Below are 8,507 nucleotides of genomic sequence, written 5' to 3' on the forward strand. Positions count from 1 at the left end.
GGTTGATATAAGAGACCACCGATGTGTTGTCTGTTCGGACCAACACATGATGGCCTCTCAGGTCTGGCAGGAAATATTTGATAAATATCATACAAACGATTTATATGCTAGGAACATTGATGGTCCTGCCAAAGACCTTGCGCCGAGCGGCCACTCATGACCGCCCCCCATCCCGCGAGGGAAGCATCTGTCGAAAGCGTGACGCGTCGACAAGATGCCCCCACCACTGGGCCCTGGGCGAGGAACCAAGGTTTCTTCCACATGACCAAGGCACGAAGGCATTGCCGCGTGACCTTGATCTTGCGGAACAGATTTCCCCTCGGAGAAAACCCCTTGGTCCTGAGCCACCACTGCAGGGGTCTCATGTACAGAAAGCCAAAAGTAATTACGTTGGACGCAGCTGCCATGAGACCCAACAGTCTCTGAAACTGTTTTACAGTGAGTGACTGGCCTAGTTTCCCCTTCTTTGCGGCCATGAGAATCGCAGAAATACGTGCAGGAGACAGACGTGCCTGCATTGTGGTCGAATCCCAAATTACACCTAGAAAAGTGGTCCTCTGAGCAGGGAGGAGCACACTCTTTTTGGTGTTGAGCCGCAACCCCAAACTCTTTATGTGGGACAGAACGACATCTCGATGCCAAACTGCCAACTGCTCTGACTGAGCTAAAATCAACCAATCATCGATGTAATTTAATACGCGAATGCCCTGGAGTCTCAAAGGGGCCAGAGCTGCATCCACGCATTTTGTAAAGGTGCGGGGTGATAAACATAGGCCAAATGGAAGAACCCGATACTGGTATGCTTCGCCCCCGAAAGCGAACCTCAGGAACTTCCTGTGATGAGGATGGATAGATACATGGAAGCACGCGTCCTTCAAGTCTATTGTTACAAACCAGTCCTCAGACTGAATCTGTGATATAATCTGTTTGAGTGTAAGCATTCCGAACTTGAGTTTCTGAACTCTGCTGTTTAAATGGCGCAGATCTAGAATAGGACGCAACCCTCCATCCTCTTTGGAACAATGAAGTAACGGCTGTAAAACCCTGACTCTCTGCTGGGACAACACATTCTCACACCCCAACTCGTCACATATGGACGCTTGGCCAGGACCCCTTGGCGTCACTTATTGACGCACTGGGTATACCTTTGACGTCATTTTTCAACATGCAGGGTAGTCCGATAAACTTCTATAGATCTCTGAACCGGAGCCTGTAGCGTTGAAATTTGACGTCTTGGGTAAGCTCATCGCAATGGTCTGCTGCGAATGGGTCGAGAGTCGAGACTGCAATAAATAAAAATAAAAAGGAATAGGCTACAATAAATGATCTATGCCAGGGCCAGTATAATGGTGGTCCCCAGATCATCTTTATCTGGCCCTCCAACTGTTTTATTTATGTTTAAAAACCCTCACAATCTGATATCAAAGTGCCCTCTCCGCAAAGGTTTAGCGCGTTCATAGGCAACCGCATTCAGCGGTGAGTTTAACAACGCTCAACTGCAGGTAAAGCGGCATTCAGAGGTGAGTTTAACCAAAACAACGCTAAACTGCATGTAGAACGGCATTCAACGGTGAGTTTAACAAAGCTCCACGGCGTGTGCAAGTAAGCAGTTTACGCGTTTTCTTGTCAAAGGTAATGTTACTGGCATACATGATGTACACTGCTTTAACTAGAGCATGCTGGATAACGTATTTTTATGTTTACGGCGACGGAGAGTCAAGCGGCGGAGGAGGGTCAAGCGGCGGAGGAGGGTCAAGCGGCGGCGGAGAGTCAAGCGGCGGAGGAGGGTCAAGCGGCGGCGGAGAGTCAAGCGGCGGAGGAGGGTCAAGTGGCGGCGGAGAGTCAAGCGGCGGCGGAGAGTCAAGCGGAGGAGGAGGGTCAAGCGGCGGAGGAGGGTCAAGCGGCGGAGAGTCAAGCGGCGGCGGAGGGTCAAGCGGCGGCAGAGAGTCAAGCGGCGGAGTAGAGGGTCAAGCGGCGGAGGAGGGTCAAGCGGCGGCGGAGGGTCATGCGGCGGAGGAGGGTCAAGCGGCGGAGGAGGGTCTAGCGGCGGCGGAGTGTCAAGCGGCGGCGGAGGGTCAAGCGGCGGAGGAGGGTCAAGCGGCGGAGGAGAGTCAAACACCTCTACCTCTTCACACTATTCTCCCTCTGTCTCTCCTCCATCTCCGTCTGCCCCTTCCATTTCCAAGTCTTCGAGTCAGGAAGGGCCACATGTGAAGAACAGAAGAAAAGGTAACTTTTTGCATGGTACATCTTACTCCACACTGTAAATAAATTTGCTCCAGTCAGAGTTTACTTCATGTAAATTGGATTAATTCGGCTAACCGAGTTATTGGTAGCCAGTTTGCAGTATTTAGTTATTTAGCTGTGGCCTGACTTAAGGTCCCTTGCACACTGATTCCGAAATTTTGGTATGCGTTTTTACGTATTCGTCATTCTGTGGCTCTGAATTGTCAAAACACCATACAAAATTCTTGCTAATGATCCAAAAACTTTTTTATAACAGATGAAAGTTTCGTAGGCAGTGTGTAAACGTGATTGACTAAACATTTATTTGTTGTATTTATTTTGTAATGTGCGAAAATTTCGGTCGTGAATTTCGGAGTTGGTGTACAAGAACCTTTAAGAGGACTTTGAGAAAACCAATCCTGTACATTTTGCTTGATTGAAAAAAACAGGGACAGATTTACTTTGACCTGAATGGAAAGGACTGCATATCACCTCGCATGTGAAATTATAAATTTGGACTGATTCAGCTACAAATCATGGCATCATGGCTTAATAAACTTTCCTTGTCTTTTCATCATTTCAGGTTGCTGAAAATGTAGTAGGCAGAAGGTTTTCCAGTTTGATCGAATAACTCGGTAATGCATTACAAAAGTAGCATCATGCACACATAAATTAATCTTTCAGCATCTGAAACACTTATGTGTCATAATTTAGTATTTCTAAGACGGATAATCCTGATGTACATGTGCTGGAAATGTGATTTTCCTCATCCCACTAATGACAACTTAATCCCTCAGTTTAGCGGAAACATATTGAAATCAGTACATTTTGAGATACATGGCTATCAATATACAGAAACTGTATGGAACATTGTGTAACAATTAAGTCCAAGTACCTACAATTTGTTATTAAGTAAATTGAGTAAATGTATTGTTACATTCCACCACTGGGCTTAACCAGAGTTAATGCTACTTTAACAAACATAAATACATTTTGATGAACTATCTAAATTGAACCCAACAGTGATTTAGATTTGTTTTCTCTGTGTTCTAATGAATTTTTTTGCACTTGATATGATATTTTACAGTGGCAAAACTTGGGATGATACATGAGAGCCTACCAGAGAATTCCCACATGTTATGCCTAATTCCCCACAGCCCAACCAGCTTTCAGCATGATAGCCTAGTCACCTGGACTCAAGCAGTTTTTTTCTTCTTTTCGGTCTTTATATTTTCTTGCTTTTGTTCATTAAAGTTTTTTGCACAATACCCAGTCTCTTTTTGTGCTTATTTTCAAAAAAACAACCTTTTTCATGAACTGCACAGATCATAAGGGAGAAAATTAGTGCTGTTTGACATAATGGCATTCCCAAAGGCATTATAATTTTTTTTTTTTTTTTTTGTATAGGTAAGTCTACTTGAACTATTTGTTTGGTATTCCATGCCATGAATAAAAAAAAAAACAGAATACTCCTTAATATATTAAAATGTCACTTAAATGTTGTAGTCCTGTTTGAAATGTTCAATTACAATATTAGATATTAATTCCTCTAACCTTTATAATCATAATTGTTATAATTGTAATTACCTATTTATATTTGCCTTGCATTTATTCACAGCAAAATAATGTAAAATTAAACATGTAAATATATATATATATATATATATATATATATATATATATATATATATATATATATATATATATATATATATATATATTGTTTTTATTTTGGGGGCAATGTGTTCTTCAAAGGGAAGAAAAGTTAAAGAAAAGTCTTCATATATGTTGGCACATCACATGGAAAACTAAGGTGAACTACACGGTAGTGGGCATTCAATGTGAACATGATGGCATCAATTTACTGATTAGATTATAGTTTCCATTGAAGGGGTTTTTGTTAGTCCCTTTTGAATTTGATTAAGAGATTTATTTACATCTGTTCAAAACAAATACTGCAAGGCTAGAATAACTATCAAGAGTTTGTATTTTTGTAAGATCCCACATATTTATTATTACATTATACAATAATACATTATACATAGATGATCATAGAAATGAAGCATTGTATTTCTATCAATGAAAAAAAACAACAAAATAAATAAATATCCTGGATTTGCGTACATCAAAAGTCTGAAGAGCCTGTAAATACCATATATGGACAAGTGTGACGTAGCTTTGACGTTTCCATGGCGCCAGCAGGACAAGCTGTGGTTGGACTAACGTTTAGCTCAGAATAAAAAGCGCTCCATATCGCAAACTAAGTTTTGCTGTCGTTATGACGTCAGTAATACTATCAGTTAACAATGAGGTATTGCTATATTGAAAGATATTACACGTTTAGCGAGATCCTAACCCTAACCCTGTAGTGTAACTACACACTTCAATGAACTACATTTTCACCATGACATACACTTTGAGATACAAATCTCTTTGACATATTTGAGAATCAGACTGAAATTTTGTATTTTACTGTAAGCACTTTTTAAAATGCTTTTATAACACCTTTCCATGTATACCAGACAGCTCTGTTCCACATTATGTATTAAACATAACAAAAATAATTGTCCTACCAATTTTCACGTCAATACGCTTATCAGACTTTGCATTTGCAGACTTTGCAGAACGTGCATTTTTTTTTTGCTCTTCCAGGGGTGCTACGGGACCCCTGAGGGAGGAAGGCCAGTAAAACCTACACAGATGTACTCTCTTCATCATGGACAACAAACTGTATTTGGTCACATTTATATCTGCACATTCTTTTTCTTTCCCACCTTTTCTATATTTACATCATGCTTGTGTTTGGTTTTGATCATATTGCAAGACTCTGAACTCGGAATACAAAAATACAGTCATATTTTACAAATGTTTTGTAAAATATGACTGTAAATATCTATGTTAAAATAGAATTTTCACAATTGCTAAAACACTACCCCCCCCCCCCCCCCCCCCCCCCCCCCCCCCCAAATTCTCAATAGCCTAATCTAATTTGTAGAATAAATCACTCTTTTGTTTTCGATTTTCCTTTTGCCTGAGATGACATTGTCTGTGATGTGGACAAGGTCCTCCGGCCGGACCAACATGAAGACATGATGCTGAAGCAGAATCACTCTCTCACTGACCTTGATTTTGCAGTTGAACAACTCTTCTGAGTGTATAGTAACATGCTTTTGATTTAGGCTTTTTTTAATGTAACCTTTTTGTCTTTTGCAGTTGTTACACTGTATTTTCACAGTATGCAAGACATTCAATACTATACAATATCCGGTAACAATATGCATTTTACAGTCCTGTTACTCATGTACATACTATATACCAATTATAGTAATACAATCACTGCTTAATAACTAGGTACTAACCCTGAACCTACCCCTAGCCTATGTACTTACCTTATATTAGCCAGTACTTTCTAGGTAAGTACACTGTAAGTACACGTAAGTACTGAACTGTAAAAGGAAGCGTTACTCTATATTCAGTACAATACTATACTTGCAGTGCTTACAGTATACAATATATTCACCTTGCCATTACTATACGTAATTGCAAATTTTTTTTTACTTAGTTGCAATACATTTCTTTTTGGTAACTGCTTGTTTTGGATTCTATTCTTAATTTTTTTATGTAGTGTCTAACGAATGATCTGTAGTGATCATGATAATGATTATTCCTCCTCATCATTATGGTTTTCTTCCTCATAATCTGCTTCTTCCATGTCTCTAAACAGGTTTCAATTGTTATACAGCACCCTACAGTTCAACTAGTGAAAGTTACAGTACAGTACTTTAATTAATGCAATTACTTTCCACCACTGACTGGTTGTAGAGGCATGCATGTACACATTTCTATGTATGTGAAAGAAGAGGATACACTTTGGTTTTATTTATATGGTGATAAAAAGCAGATTTTATTACATGCTTTATATTCATAGTTAAGGTAATTGTCCAGAAGTATGAAAGGTGTTACAGTCTTGTAGATTACAGTCCATCATCAGAAATGACATAGTCACTGTCGTACTCATCAGATGATGCATTGTACAAGAAGCTCAATTTCTCTGCTCCAGACAAAACTTGCAGGTAACAGTCTCTTGCTTGCGCCTTCATTTCTCTGATTTGATGCCGCTTTCTGAGGATGATGCTGTGCAGACCTTTCCCTCTTCACTTAGGCCACATTGCGAATCTTGAAAGAGGAACACAAGAATATAAGACCAGCCTTAGAAACTTTATAAACAGTCATCATAGTTGTGTGTATATTTATTAGGGCTGCCCCCTAATAGCAATCTATTGTCGGTGCAACCCTATGTATCAGATTTGTCAGAAGCAGTTAACAGACTAGTGTACATACCACTGTGTGGGAACTGCCATGGCCAAGCCGTCTCACCAGACAGAATGGTTTCCAGGCAAAGAGTTTCTGTGATTGGAACCATTCTGTTGTATTTCTCCACAACAGATGTCAGGATTCCCTTCTCCTCCCTGATCTTGCGGCGGATTCTGGCACAACCTTTTTTGCCATCGGAATCTTTATAGAGACGCTAGGAACGTCTCTTGATACTGGCTACCAGCACCTCAATTCTGCTGGCCAAGGCATCAGCATCATTTGTAGTTGTTGTTGTTGTTGTTGCTGTTGTTGCAGCTGAGAAGAAATAGGTGTGGTTTGCACTTTACAATACCAGTAACAATTACAATTATTTGTGACTAAATGTATTACAAGTAATCATTTCCTTACCGTCAGCCCAATCCTTTACATCATTCACCCAGTCTTCCAATTGGCTCGCTGTCACTGTCAATTGGGCTTTCATGGTCTCTAGGTTTAGTAACTGGCTTTGCAGAGCTTTTGTGGTCTACAATAACAAACAGTAGTAAGAAACAAGAACCAAATGTTCAATGCACAGCTTCATACACTGCTAACATGCAATACTGAACATGTAAAATGAATTCTACTGATGTCATTACCTTTTGATATCGGCGGGTCAGTGAGATAGCCAAATTGTTACACTTTTGCTGATTCCAGCGCATGGGCATGAGAGTCAGCATGTCTGTGCGTCCTGCAAACACAGAAAATATGATGTTACCATATTCCTCCAACTTATTATGTAAGGATGTACCTGGTGCAGTATGTCACCTTACCTGCTTTTGACAGAGAGGAAGGCATTGCACTGTTCCACCTCCTCCTCCTCTATTAAACCAGCCCCATCCTGATATGCCCCACTCCATTCCACCTGGTTAAGAATTAAAAAAACAATAAACAAAAAAACAACAACAGATGTTTGCAGATGTTCAGTTTAGATAATGCGATTCTATCACATAGCAACATTTCCTTACCTCGCATTTAAAATCATGGGCTTTGGCATGAAATACCGAAACAATGGCTTCATGTTGAGAAGGTGCTGGAGCTCTGGACAGCTTTTTGCAACTCTTTGGAGGTAGGGCCAATATTTACAGGTCACATCCATACAAAAAAAGTAATTTGCCTACTGGCCAGCTTTTCTTGCAGGTACAGGGGATAGGCAAAAATTTCCCCCCTATACATATTTAAGGCACAGAGCAGGACTCCGTGCCGACACACCGCAAGCTCCAATCCCTCCTCGTCTACCTTGCTGGCAGATCTTTGTGAGGTCTCTCTGGCTGCTGACCACTCCCCTCCACAAACACCTCATCCACTGACCTACAATATGGAAAATGGTGGATGAAAATAAGACTCTCCTAAACAAACTCTTCGGAAAGAGATTTTACAAAATTTTACATGTTTGGTTGTGTTGTGAATGTGGTCCACAAATCTCTTCACATCTTCGTCCTTGGCTATGAAGACGCCTTCAAAGATGGCCTGTTCCTCAGATCTAAAAAAAACAAAAAACAACAATTGGTGATGGAAAACAATTTTAACACACATTAAAGAGTTATGTTTTCCTATTAATACAAACACTGTGATACACAGTTTGGAGTACCTAGCAGCATTCGTGAAACGGTAATGCTTGCGGTTTCCATCAACTGAAACGTTTATGGTTATGTATGTAACTCTCGTTCCCTGAGTAGGGAACGAAGACATTACGTCGGATGACGACGAATGGGGTTTCGCTTAGAAAGCCTATCAACTTCGAGTATTACAAAACGAGCCAATGGCAAAGAAATGCCATGGGTCTGCGGAATTTGGGGACTTATGGGGCCAATGGGGACTTAGAGAATACACATATGACCCGAAGGAAGCATATGGAAACACTGGGGTCTCCAGCCGCAGGTGGAAAATTTCATCCCCAGGGGTGGCAAGGTGGCTTGCCAAGGGAAAGA

General features: G+C 40.8%; 1 long non-coding RNA gene across 1 annotated transcript; it reads right to left on the minus strand.

Moving 5' to 3' along the window:
* Positions 1–6,567: 6,567 nt before the first annotated feature.
* On the minus strand, positions 6,568–7,265 carry LOC143752278 (uncharacterized). The gene is made up of 3 exons (XR_013207363.1): positions 7,176–7,265; positions 6,949–7,063; positions 6,568–6,855 (listed from the first exon to the last, which is right to left on the minus strand). It is a non-coding gene; the product is annotated as an uncharacterized LOC143752278 (long non-coding RNA).
* Positions 7,266–8,507: the final 1,242 nt, after the last annotated feature.

This window comes from Siphateles boraxobius, unplaced genomic scaffold (assembly GCF_051911475.1).
Source record: "Siphateles boraxobius isolate OS27281-9 unplaced genomic scaffold, OSU_SipBor_1 102, whole genome shotgun sequence".
Classification (NCBI taxonomy): Eukaryota; Metazoa; Chordata; class Actinopteri; order Cypriniformes; family Leuciscidae; genus Siphateles; species Siphateles boraxobius.